The sequence below is a fragment of the Gossypium hirsutum genome, chromosome D13 (assembly GCF_007990345.1).
Source record: "Gossypium hirsutum isolate 1008001.06 chromosome D13, Gossypium_hirsutum_v2.1, whole genome shotgun sequence".
NCBI classification, from domain to species: Eukaryota; Viridiplantae; Streptophyta; class Magnoliopsida; order Malvales; family Malvaceae; genus Gossypium; species Gossypium hirsutum.
Genome location: NC_053449.1, coordinates 9,238,578 through 9,251,602, shown reverse-complemented (window position 1 = coordinate 9,251,602; position 13,025 = coordinate 9,238,578). Strand labels below are relative to the sequence as shown.

Here is a 13,025-nt window from a genome sequence, read left to right as displayed (position 1 = left end):
AAAAACAAAGAACCCTCAAACGTAAACACAAAATTTTCTGAATGTGTTATGAGTTCTAATCTAATGGGTGTCTCTTTTTTTCTAAGATTGTAAAGGAGCCTATTTATAGGCTAAATTAGTAAGTCAAATAAACTATACTAATAAATGCTAAATATATTATACTAATAAATACTAAATCTTCTAGAAAGAAAATATATTTTTGTTTAACTTGACTTGCAAGCAATCTCTTAGAATTTGGGTCACACAATTTTAACAATTTGTTTGTTGGCGACAATAGGTTTGTGGGTCTTCTAAGGGTGGTGGTAAACTAAGCTGAGTGTTGGTTTTTTTGGTGATAGAGAACGGTTTGGAAAATTTATCTCTGGAGGATGGCAAGGAGGAGGTTCTTCTCGTACAGAATGAATCTGAATCTGATTCACAGAACATGGTTTATGATTTTTGTTTGGTTGGGTGTTTTCTCACTGTAAGTATTATCCACTTTCTAACGATGATGAATACTATGGCAAATCTATGGCATCTTTCGAGAGGGGTTTAGATCACATATATGGGGAAAAAGAGATTTCTGTTTAGATTTTTTCATAAAATGGATACTGAATTGGTGATAAATAGGGTACTTTAGACTTTTAATAATCATCTTTTAGTGTTTCATCGTTTGAAGGATGGATAGGACCCGATGAATGTTCTACTAGTTCTTTCAACTTTATGGGTACAAGTGCATGAGTTACCTCTAGGATTATTCTCCGAGTCTATCGCAAAGCAATTAGGTGATTTCATTGGCAAGTTCCTGGAATATGACTCAAAGAGTTTGAGTAGGGGTCTAAGTAATTTATTACATATACAGGTCTAGATGAATGTTAGGCGACCTTTGAAGCGGAAGAAGAAGATAATGTTTTCACTTGGAAAACATACTTATGCCACCTTTAAGCATGGGAGGTTGACATTATTCTATTTTTTTTTTGTGGTTGTTTAGGACATAATGATTCTTTCTGTCAGTTAGAATGATCAAAGGCCTGGAAGTGGTAGAGATGGGTTGGGATATATCTTTAAAGGTGTAGTCTAGGAGAGTTGTCGCAATGAATAATGTGTGGCTAAGAGAGGAAGGAGAAGGGATGATGAGCGAGAGTAACTAAGACATTCAGATTTGGGGAGGGGCTCTTGGGAAGGGGTAAGGAAGGAGTCATGGATGAGATCGAATCATATTTTGGAGTTAAACCTGGAAGGAGATTCAAGGTATATTTCTAGGATGCATGGGGAATTGTCAAAGGAAATGAGACAGATAGATATGGAACATGATTCGGAGGAGAGTCCAATTGAAAGTGGAGATGGAAAGAAAAGACCTCGAAAGAATATTGGGAACTATAATGTTTTAAGGGTGATAGATTCACTAGTGGTTAGAGAGGAGTTATCGTTGGAGCGAGCTTATTTTCTATCGGTGACTGCCAAGGGGTAAGCTGACCGGTCGCAATAAAAATATTTTGTTGGAATATCCATGATTTGGGGTGTCCATAGGCTATAAAAAGACTTTGACATATGCTGAAGATGTATAATCCCCAGGTAGTTTTCTTTATGAAGACAAAATTAAGTAATAGACGAATGGAGAATGTGCATAGGAGGTATGGATTTTTTAATGGAATCGATGTTTCAGTTGAAGGATCATGAGAGGGTCTATGTATGGCTTGGAAGGGGAATATTACAATCAATCTTAAAATTTTTTCAATGAATCACCTAGACATTGAAATCCAGAAGATTGAGGATAGAAAATAGTAAAGGTTTATTGGCTTCTACGAGGCCCCAAATGCATGTAGTAGAGATGATTTGTGGAATTTACTGAAAAATCTAGGGGGTTCTCAGGATTTACCTTGGTTAGTGTGTAGGGATTTTAATGATAACATGTATTCTTTTGAGAAGGTTAGGGAAGTACCAAAGAAAAAAAAAGGAGAATGAAGATCTTTTTAGGAGTATTAGAAGAATCTCGATTAATGGATGTAGTATGGGGCTTGGTTTATTTGGGAAAGGGGGAATCTTTCAAAAAAAAGAGAACGATTGGATAGAGGTGGGAAAACATGAAATGAATGAACATGTTCCCAAGTACAGTGATTCATCATCTACGACACTCTTTTTCTGATCAATGTCCTCTTCCCATTTATGCAGAGCAAGATGGTCATAGGTTGAGGTTGAAAAGGTTCCGATTCGAGGCATAGTGGGTAATGGAAGAGTCTTTTGAAGGGGAGGTGAAATTGATCTAGAATTCAACTACAGGTGATATATATACTAAGTTGGAATGTCTAAGGAAGGATTTAGGAAAATGGGTGGGATCTGTTAGAAGCAAAAGGGAGGGCCTTAAGGGACTTGACTAGAAAACAAGAAAATTTTATGGATAAGGGAAGAGATAATAATAATGTGAACTTATTAACACTAAAATCCAACTTAATTTAGAGATTGATAAGGATGAGATATATTGGGAGAAAAGAGCAAGAGCGAATTGGTTGAGATTGGGGAGACAAAAACACTACTTTTTTTCCATAACTATGTTTCCCAACACAGAAGAATGAATAAAATTTGATGTTTATAATACGAGGATTGGAGGGTGGCGATGGATGAGGAAGAAATGGAAAAGATCGCTTGAATTTATTTTCAAAACCTATTCTCGACAAGTGAGATAAGAGATATCGATCATACTCTAATAGGGTGGAGAGATATCACATTTTTTGTTTGTAGATGATTGTGTGCTATTTGGAGAAGCAGACAATAAGAGGGCTTAGACACTAAAATAGATTTTAAGGGAATACGAGGTGTGTTCGTGACAATGCATTAACTATAAGAAGTCCACTGTTTATATAGTTCAAATACTTATAAAGGAGATAGGCAATTGGTTTCGATAATTTTGGAGGTTAGGTATTCGAATGATCAAGAGAGGTACTTGGGGCTACCAAATATAATGGGGAGGTGAAAGAAGACCGGTTCAAGAAAAAAAATATAGTTGGAGTGCAAGATTTTTGTCTCAATGAGGGAATGAGGTTTTCATTAAAGATGTCTTAGAAGCTATCCCGACGTATTTTATGACATGCTTTTTACTTCTTAAGTCACTCTGTGGAGAGTTAGAAAGCATAATGGCAAGGTTTTGGTGGCAAAAAGGACATGGTAGGAGGGGGTATACATTGGTGTGAGTGGAACTAGTTGTGCGAGTTAAAAGAGAGTGGTGGTTTGGGTTTTAGAAGTTTAACTAAATTCAATTTGGCTTTGTTAGCTAAACAAGGGTGTCATCTTAATACCTATCCAAATTCTTTGTTATCTCGTGTTTTAAAAGCAAAATATTAGTTGCACTGTGATTTTTTAAAAGCTAGATTAGGGAATCTACCTTCTTATACCTAGCAGAGCGTGTGGGCAACGAGGGGCCTTTTTACAAAATGGACTATATTGGAGGGTTGGTACTAGTGATAGAATTTCAGTTGTTGAGGATAGGTGGTTGCCAAAGGCAGAAAACTACAAAGTTAGTAGCAATATCAATAATGTTGATATAATAATAATCTCGGATCTAATAAATAATACTTCTAGAGTATGAAAAATAGATGTCATTAACGATACCTTTGCGGACATTGATGCGACTAGAATTCTTCGAATCCTATTAGCTAAGGAGGGGCATGATGATATGCTATTGTGGAAAGGAGAGCATTTTGGGGAATTCTCGGTGCGAAGTGTAGGCGTGTTCAATCGATTAATCAACCAGAACTATCATTAACCGAATTAACCAACTCTTTAAAACATTTAACCATTAACCGAACCAAATTTTTTTCAAAAAAATTAATTGAATAGAACTTTTTTGGTTAATTCGGTCGATTAGCCAAAATTTATATTTTTTTTGTTAAAACAAGTATAAAACATATAAAAAATTAACTGAATTAATGAAATTAACTAAATTTAATATATGTAAAATATGTATAAAAATAAAAACTTTCGGTTAATTAACCGATTTCTAACTTATTTAACAGTTAACCGAACTTCCAAAAAATTATTAACTGGCCCCCAATCGAATTAATTCGGTCAACCGACCAATTAATCGAATTTGGTTGGTTAATGAAATTAATTCGATTTTACCCGAAATTTGCACACCCCTATCGAAGTGGATATAAACTACTATTAGTAGGTAATACAGATCCTAATGCTATTGGTTTTTAGAATGATTCCAAAACTTTTTACAGGAAACTTTGGAGTCTAAATCTATCTGCAATACAAAAAATTAGTCTGAAAAATTTCATGGAACTTTTTGCCTACTCTAACTAATCTAAATTATAAAAGACTAGTGGTGAATACACCGTGTCCCATATGTGGGAGGGATGTGGAGAGTCTTGATCATGTGTTCCATGAGTGCCCTATATCATTGGAAGTATGAGAAATTTTAAATCTTGCATGGCTTGTATCAATGCCTAATTTAGACAGTAGGGAATAGCTTACCTGGGCTTTCAGGAGGTGTTCAATCAACCAATGTCGCTTGTTTTGCTGTGCAATATGGGTAACCTGGACAAAAATGAATAAACATATGCCTGAGGGAAAACTAAATTTTGGACGAGGGATAACTGAGCTGATTTTCAGATATATTAGAGAATTAGATGGTTTAGGAAAAATGACACTTACAAAGGGATATTTAGCCACTGAATGGAGTCCTCCAAACAATACAACCATCAAGATTAATTTTGATGCAGCTTAGGACCCCCAAAAGTTTAGATTGGGATTGGGAATGGTAGTCAGAAATGATAGAGGAGAGGTTCTGGCCTCGAAATTGGTCCTTCATAAGGATGTAGCGTCTTCGTTTGTAGCTGAGGCTCTTGCATGTTCTCAGGCGGTGCAATTGGGGGTGAACATGGGATTGGCGATAGTGGTAATCGAGGGCGACGTATTAACAATAATAAAGACATGTCAGTTGAAAGACCCGTATAAATCAGTAATATGGGCGTATATTAGAGACATTCAGCAGAACAAATGGAATTTTCAAGGTATTTGGTTCAGACATATCCTAAGAATGACGATTTGGTAGCTCATACAATAGTAACTGAAAGTTTAAAAAGAGGGGATGAGGTTTACCTAGTGGGGATTGTGCTTGAATATGTTGTGCGTTGGATGAGGACTGGAAGACAAAGGGTCAAGCCAGACTAGAAGGATTTCTTGAATAGGTCTTGAATCGATGAAGAGGACAGCGACGATGAAAAGTTTCAAAAGGGAGGAGGCTATGCTTATTTTGGAACTGGAATCGACAACAAGGGAAATGAAGAATCGAGAACCAAGAGTGGGGGACAATTCATATCTGACTAGACTAGGCTTGTTATTATTACTTTATATGATTTGGTTGTTTTTTTTTGTGGTCTAGGCTAGCAGTTGTGCTGGGCTGTGTTTTTATTTTTTGGATTTCGTATGTTTTTTAAATAAAAGTCTAGTTTGATGTTTTGAAAACAAAAGCCTTTCACATAGACAAACATATTACCAACCATTTGATGTTTATATTTACAATATCGCCTATCACACTCCAAAATTAAGTCTAGAAGTTTTTAGGGTAAAATGGGAATATTAACTCGAAGTAGGTTCAGAAAATTCTGAATAGTGGCAACCTGAAATTATTTTCGATCATAGATTTTGAAAAATTAAATCAATTTTTGAAAATAATGCTAAAAGGACCTTTAATTGTAAAATAGGGACTGTTTTGTAAAATGGTTCAATTTAGGAGTAGTTTTAAAGCAATTATACCAAAATTTTAAAAAACCCTATTTTCCCCCTTCATCTTTACAAAACCCACATTAGTTTCTCCTCATCCTTTTGTTTTGCCGTCCATTGTGTTTCCAAAGCCCTATTCATCAAATTTTGATCCCCAACCTTTATTTCTTTGATTTCTTTCATCCTCATAACATTAAACCTCTTTAGAATTCCATAAAAACCATCAAAAACATCATAGCTTTATCTATTGTTTAACTTTTAAGTTTTTCAGATTTTCGATCAAACGTTTGATTCTTCGTCAACTAAGGTAATGTTTCATTTTCCTATTGGCTTTTAATGATATCTAGCCTTTTAAATTGAGTTTTTATCTATTGAGTCGAAATATTTAAATAAAAGCCAAAAATTAGGTCGTTAATGGTGAAATTCGAGATTTTGTACAAAATGTTTGAAAGTGATTTTCAACTTGTTTTGATATAATTAAAAGGTTTCTAAACTTTCCCTAAAGTTCCGTTAATAGATTTTAAGGTTTTAATGAGTTTTCATGAACAATGGCTATTTTATGTCAAAATTTTATAATCATGAATCTGTGTAATTTTGTGTAGTTTGGGGGTTGGGAATTGTTCTTAGATGTATAGATAGATGTTTGGAATCGATTATAGGCAATGGGAATGAGTAAAGATTGAGATATTTGAGTTTCAAGTTTGTTAGTCGAGAATTTCAGTTCCAAGAAGAACTAGCCTTAGACCTGTGTTTTTGTTTGTTTAAGGTGTGTTATGGCTACTAATTGATTGTGTATATTGTGTGGTTATTATGTGTGAAGCTTCAAGGTCATAATCGTCATTCGAATCGAACGTAGGTCTACTGTAGGGCCTATATGATCTAAAACAAGCTATAAAACTTGATATTCGATGATCGGTTGGCATGTAATCTATTATCTATACGTATGTTTGGTATGTTATAAGCTAAGCAAGTATGATTTGTTAGCGTATACTGTGTTTTGTTGGGACATGTGTAAGGTATGTGATTTATTCATGTATGATCCACGCTTTGTTAATTTTGATGATTCGTTTCTATGCTACTGAGCTGGATGAGAACATGTGATATCCGAATATGATGGTGTGTCTGATACTAATTCTAATAAGTAACCATGCATGTGACTTCATGGAAAATCTGATATGATTCATTGAGATTTGATCAATCTGTCCTGGAAAGCATGGAATCCCATGTCTTCTGTTTATGTTATTGTACGACAGCATGTCCTACATACTTATCATTTTGATTCTAAATATGCATGCCATGACACATTGCATGGGGTTCGGGATGATGTGAATGGAGGAAGTTTCTGGTAGTTTAATGATCTACATTATCTGGTGATTTATACACAATTTTGTCTCGCAGCTTGTTTGCAATTCTTGTGGCACTGTCCATAATTATCTGTTGGTGTGATTTGGTTGGATGAGTTCTAGGGAACTCTATTTTGATGTGTAGAAGAGTTGGATAGGATGTTTTCTGTTAATCTGCATTCTAGTTTTCCAAAAAACACTGCACAAGCATAATTATACATCTTCTATTTTGTTATTTGACCGTTATGAAAATCTCTATGATATTCTGATTTGTTCCGCTTTGGTTAGATGATCGTTATGAAATTCTCTACGTTATTTTGATTTTTTTTGCTTGATCTCTGTTTGAGTTTAGTTATACACTGAGCTCTATAGCTCACCCCTTTGTTTTGTATGTCTATTCAAGTAAACCTCTGACTTAGGGCTGGACAGCGTGTGGGAGCTCAGATTGTTTTTTCACTTAATATAAATATGGTGAATTTCATTTTTTTTATCTTTTGGGTTGTAATCTGTTTTTGAATTCGTTTTGGGTTTTTTATTAACTCATCAGTAATTGATATTTTCTAATGCGAGACTGTAAAATCCCTTAAGTCGACAAAATGGACTTCGGTTTTCAAAACTAAAACTCCGATAAAGGTTTTCTGCTACAACATTAAGTAACTTCTTAAGTATTTTCTAGAAGCGAACAAATAGCTTTCTAATGATTGTTTGCGAAAGTTGTATTTGCTAAATAGTTACTGAAATCAGTTTTCCAAATGAGCTAATGTAATTTCTTCAGATTTGGTCATAACTTCTAGGCTGGGTTTGGGGTGTTACATAAAGTACATCCAAACTTATCTTGTTCTTGATAGACATTCACTTAATAAGATATTCATATAATTTTTTGATATATTTTTCTTTATATATAATATTTATATGTCAAATATTTATTTTCACCATGTATATTGTGGGTATGGTGATTTCTAATTTTATAAAATGAAATAATTATTTCAAATATAATAATTATTTTTATATGTAAAATATTTCAAATATCATTATTTTTTTATCTACATTGTGAGTATGATATTTCAAATATTTTTATATGTGAAATATTTTAAATACACATACAAAAATATTTACTACACTCATGATATGGATTGAAAAATAAATATTACACATATAAAAATTATATTTACTAAAATAATCATATTTGTAATAATTATTTAATTTTATGAATAAAAGAGTTATTAATTAAAAAGATAAATTAAAATAAAAAATTGAAAATTGTAATGAATATCTTATTAAGTGGATATCCATCATGATCAAGATAAAGTTTTGATGTACTTTAATAGTTATTAGAATTAAATCTCTACTTCTTTTATAGTTCTTATGCCTATAAATAGAAACTCTGGTGAAACATTGTAATCATCCCTTTGATTAATAAAGTACAATCTATATTGACTTTCATATTTTCTTTGTTATTTGTTCTCTCCATCTTTCTTTATTTTATAACAAAATGTAATTTATTTTTTTGCACAATAATATAGAACTATTATTAACAGCAAACATGGTCGTCAAATGAATTGTTAGTAATATAATATTCGGAATGATCTTAGTCATAAAAGTAAAAATTATATTCTGTGAATGCTTAGCTTATAGGACAAAATACCAATAAAAGCTCTTTTTTTAAAAAAAATTACTGAAATGTGCCCGATAAAAAATTAATTACATTAATGGCCTAATTCCCTGAAAACGCGTCCACGTCAGCGCGTTATCAGGTGATGAGGCAGGAAAACGCTTCCTCAAGGGAGCGCTTTGTCCACGTGGACAGAAAGAGCGCCCTTAAAAACACGTTTTGCCCGTGTCTCATGCTGGTTAGGGTTTTAGGTTTAGGATTTAGGGTTTAAGGTTAGGGTTTTAGGGTATTTAGGTTTATGGTTTTAAAGAAAAAATTAATTAAATAAGGGATTAGGGTTTAGGGTTTATTAATTAAATTAATTATAAATTTTTTAAAATTGGATTAGGTTTCGTGTTTATGGTTTTTAAAGAAAAAATCAATTAAATTAGGGTTTTGGGTTACTTGAGTAAATTAATTAATTTTTTTTAAAAAAATTAGATTAGTGTTTAGTGTTTATTTAAAAAGCTCCCACGTGGACGCTCTTTTGCTACAATAGCTCCTGAAAAAATAATTTCGAAAAGACGTTTCTGAGCAAATAGTGTCAAAAACGCTTTAAGAAGGATGCTTTATCAGCAAAAGTACTAAAAGAAGCTTCTACGTGGACGCACTTTTGCTACAGTAGCTCCTGAAAAAATAATTTTGAGTAGACGTTTCTGAGCAAATAGTGTAAAAAACGCTTTAAGCAGGATGCTTTGTCAGCAAAAGTACTGAAAGAAGATCCCACGTAGGCGCGCTTTTGCTACAGTAGCTCCTGTTTGGCCTGAGGCTATAAATGAGGAAAATTTTTTTCTCAGATTGCATAAGTTACAGCAAAAAAAAAAATTTAGAGAGGCTAAGAAGGATAGAAATTGAAGATGAGTGAACGTATTAGTGCTGTTATTTACTATGATGGTGAGGTTCGTCACACCGAGAACGGTGTTAATTTTTTATCAGAGAATACAGTGCGACTGGTTTTTAACCAGAACATAGATTTGACAAAACTTCATAAAAGAATTAAGCGTAAAATATTCGAAATGATGCCAATGAAAGTTCTGTCTATTACGTATCAGTTTTGTTCTTCTGTTGATCCAGTGACATATGAGTCGTTCGACGTAAAAGGTGCTTGTAGTTTGGAGGCAATGGTGCAGACTCATCTCGTTAGTGGAGCACCCTATATTGAGTTATATGTACAATTTACATCGCCAAATAATGCACTTGCGACTGCTATTTGAGAGGTATACACGACCCCTGTCCGACACTCGGTTAGTGGGTTACAAAATACAGAATAGCCCATGTTTGGTAGCGGTATGGAATACACATCCCCTACACGACACTCTATTTGTGGATGGGACATGCACCTCGGTGGGTCAATGTTTGATGTTGAAAATACGTACTGGGGAACGTCATTAACTTCTAGTGGTTGGCAATCTACATCCAATTTGGGACGTTATGAAACGCCCAGAAGAAGGGATAATGTACTCCTTACGACGTCCACCGGTGAGGGGACCTCGTACGTTACAGATGATGGTGGGTTAGAAGATGACTACGATGTGGATCCACCTCAAGAGCCCGGGCCCGATAGTGCAGAAGTTGTATTATTTTCTGAACTAGAGCCTATTCCAACCGAACCTGAAAATGTTAAAGGGGTTTCAGATAAAGAAGATGATTCACGATTCAGGGCATACTCACCTCCAGCCCACATGCATAATACCGATCTGTCTGTGGATGATGCCTTGGAGTTTCTAGATCTACCACAAAGGTTGCGTGATCGTACAAGTTCAATATTGGATTCAGGTGAATTTGAAGTTGGTAATGAGTTTTCCAACAAGGATAGTTTTATTGGTGCATTGAAACAACATGGCATCAATAACGACGTTAACTACCACGTGGTTAAATCCAAAGCTGATAAGTTTGAGGTGAAGTGTGTAGTGCAAGACGGTACATGTTCATGGAAAATATACGCCTCGTTGAGGAAAGAGACAGGGTTGTGGGAGATAAAAAAATACAAAGGTTCACATACATATGCTGCAGGTACAATATTTAGGGTTTCTCAATAATACTGTTATTATGTAATGTTGTATTATTTAATGTACTCTGTTGATAGGTATTTCACAAGATCATCCCAAGATGGATTCAGCTATGTTAGCTAGCTTGATACTACCCACGGTGAAGGCAGATCCTAAGACTTCAGTGCCGGTCTTAATTTCCAATATTCGTAGCCAAATGGGGTACACGCCCTCTTACCGCAAGGCTTGGATAGCTAAGTAGAAGGCGTTGGAGAAAATGCGTAGTTGGTAGGATGCTTCATATAATGAAATATGGCAGTTGTGTCAAGTGCTAGATAGATACATCCTAAGTTGCATAACAGACCTTGAAACAGAACATGCGTGCTACAATGGCCGATTGCTACGTGGATGTCAAGTTTTCAAATGCCTATTTTGGACCTTTAAGCAATGCCGAGACGTATTTCCATACTATAAGCTATTGGTACAAATTGACGGTACCTTTATGTTTGGTAGATATACCCATCGGCTATTACTAGCAGTGGCATAGGATGACAGTGGGAGAATTCTTCCAATTGCATTTGCAATAACACCGGGGGAGTCAGCTGATGACTGAGATTTCTTTCTATCTAGGTTAAGGAGGCATGTGTGCCTCCAACCTGATATCTGTGTTATTTCAGATCGGGGCACCGGAATACTAACTGCAATTGATCGACAGGGAAGCTTATGGCAGCGCACACACCATCGGTATTGCCTAAGGCACGTTGCTTCCAACTACTACAGGCAATATCCATCTAAGAGTGACCAACATGGGTATTTAGTCTATATTAATATAACTTTGTTTGTCATTTTGAATTTATTCTAAATGAAATAGTGGTATGTAATATTGGCTATGAACTTATATTGGCAGGGTATGAAATAAATAAAGACAGTTTTCATGAGATGTTGGCAGTTTTGCGTTCAATTAACGGCGAAAGCGCGGACTACCTCCAATTGGCTTGAGGTTACGTGATGAAAGTAGAATTATAAATATGATACAGATGTGGCCAATAAATCCATCTGTGGAAGTCCTTCGTGGGTTCTTTTTCTACCAATATACATTATATGAATATACCTATACGTAATGAGGTATAACCATTTATGGGAACCCGTCATGAGTTTCCTCTCTTAGAGGTACATAAATATGCATGTATAAGCAAATATAGATAAGCATATCGTCCATATGGTGTAATCGCTCGTTTGTGTGAGAACAACGAAATTACATTGGGTGATAACTGCCTATGGATGTGAGGACATGGATATTGGGTAATAACCATAAATAAAGTGTAACCATACGAGAGTGTAAGAACAAAGATGTCTGTTATCTTCCTTTGTTCTGGCACTTTGAGCAAAAGATGTATTTCCAACACAATTGTTAACAAATGAAGCCTATATGATCTGCCATCATAGTACCCCCAGTAAAACATAATATCTGAATAGATACATCATGATCTAATTGCACATCTGTTTATGAAAAAATAGAAAGATCCCATGAATTTGCTAAGTGTTCTACTGATCTGAGCATAATAATCAGATACAAATAATTCAACGACTAAGTTTCTTCATTTGTTTTTAAGGCTAGTTAAACTAACTAAACAACAGATAAAAGATCGTGAACAGTAATAATAAATAGTTGGTATTATTACATATATAAGAACAAATCCCCACGTGTTTCTCATGTTATTACCATGCAAAATAATTCCACATTTCACCACCTTTACACTCTTTTAATTTCATGGTCACTTTAAACTTAAATCTTTCAAGTTCCATAAAAATGTCAATTTCCTTTCATAAAATTATTCACATGCAATTTACTTTCACCACATTTGTATCATATTTATAATTCTACCGTTTTCATGAGATGTTAGCAGCCATATTAGATGTACAAGGTTCCGTGACAAGTCCGGCATCAGATAACCTCTAATTATCTGAAGAATGTATGCTCGAGCATATCATATTTTTTCTAGTTTGGTAGAACCATCATCCGGCTCCGGGAATGTGTCTCGTAACCAGCCCATCTTGACCCGACCTCCATTAATATTGTCCGGAATAGCGTCCAAAAGCTCGTAGCATACCGCTCCCCAATCACCTGATTGAACAGACCCGGTGACTGCGTACCCGTCCATCGGCAATCCCAATTGCAAATTTACGTATTCCAAAGTGATAGTGCATTCTCCACATGGAAGATGGAATGTGCGCGTCTCGGGCCTCCACCTCTCAATCAACGCACTGATGAGTTTTGAGTCCAACTTGCATCTCTGGCTTACCGTCGCCACGTGCCAAAAACCCGCTTCCCGCAGGTAA

At 35.0% G+C, this 13,025-nt stretch overlaps 1 long non-coding RNA gene across 1 annotated transcript; it reads right to left on the bottom strand.

Annotated features, from left to right (window-relative positions):
- Positions 1-3,892: 3,892 nt before the first annotated feature.
- Positions 3,893-5,301, bottom strand: LOC107919036 (uncharacterized). The gene is made up of 3 exons (XR_001690344.2): positions 4,633-5,301; positions 4,453-4,515; positions 3,893-4,370 (listed from the first exon to the last, which is right to left on the bottom strand). It is a non-coding gene; the product is annotated as an uncharacterized lncRNA (long non-coding RNA).
- Positions 5,302-13,025: the final 7,724 nt, after the last annotated feature.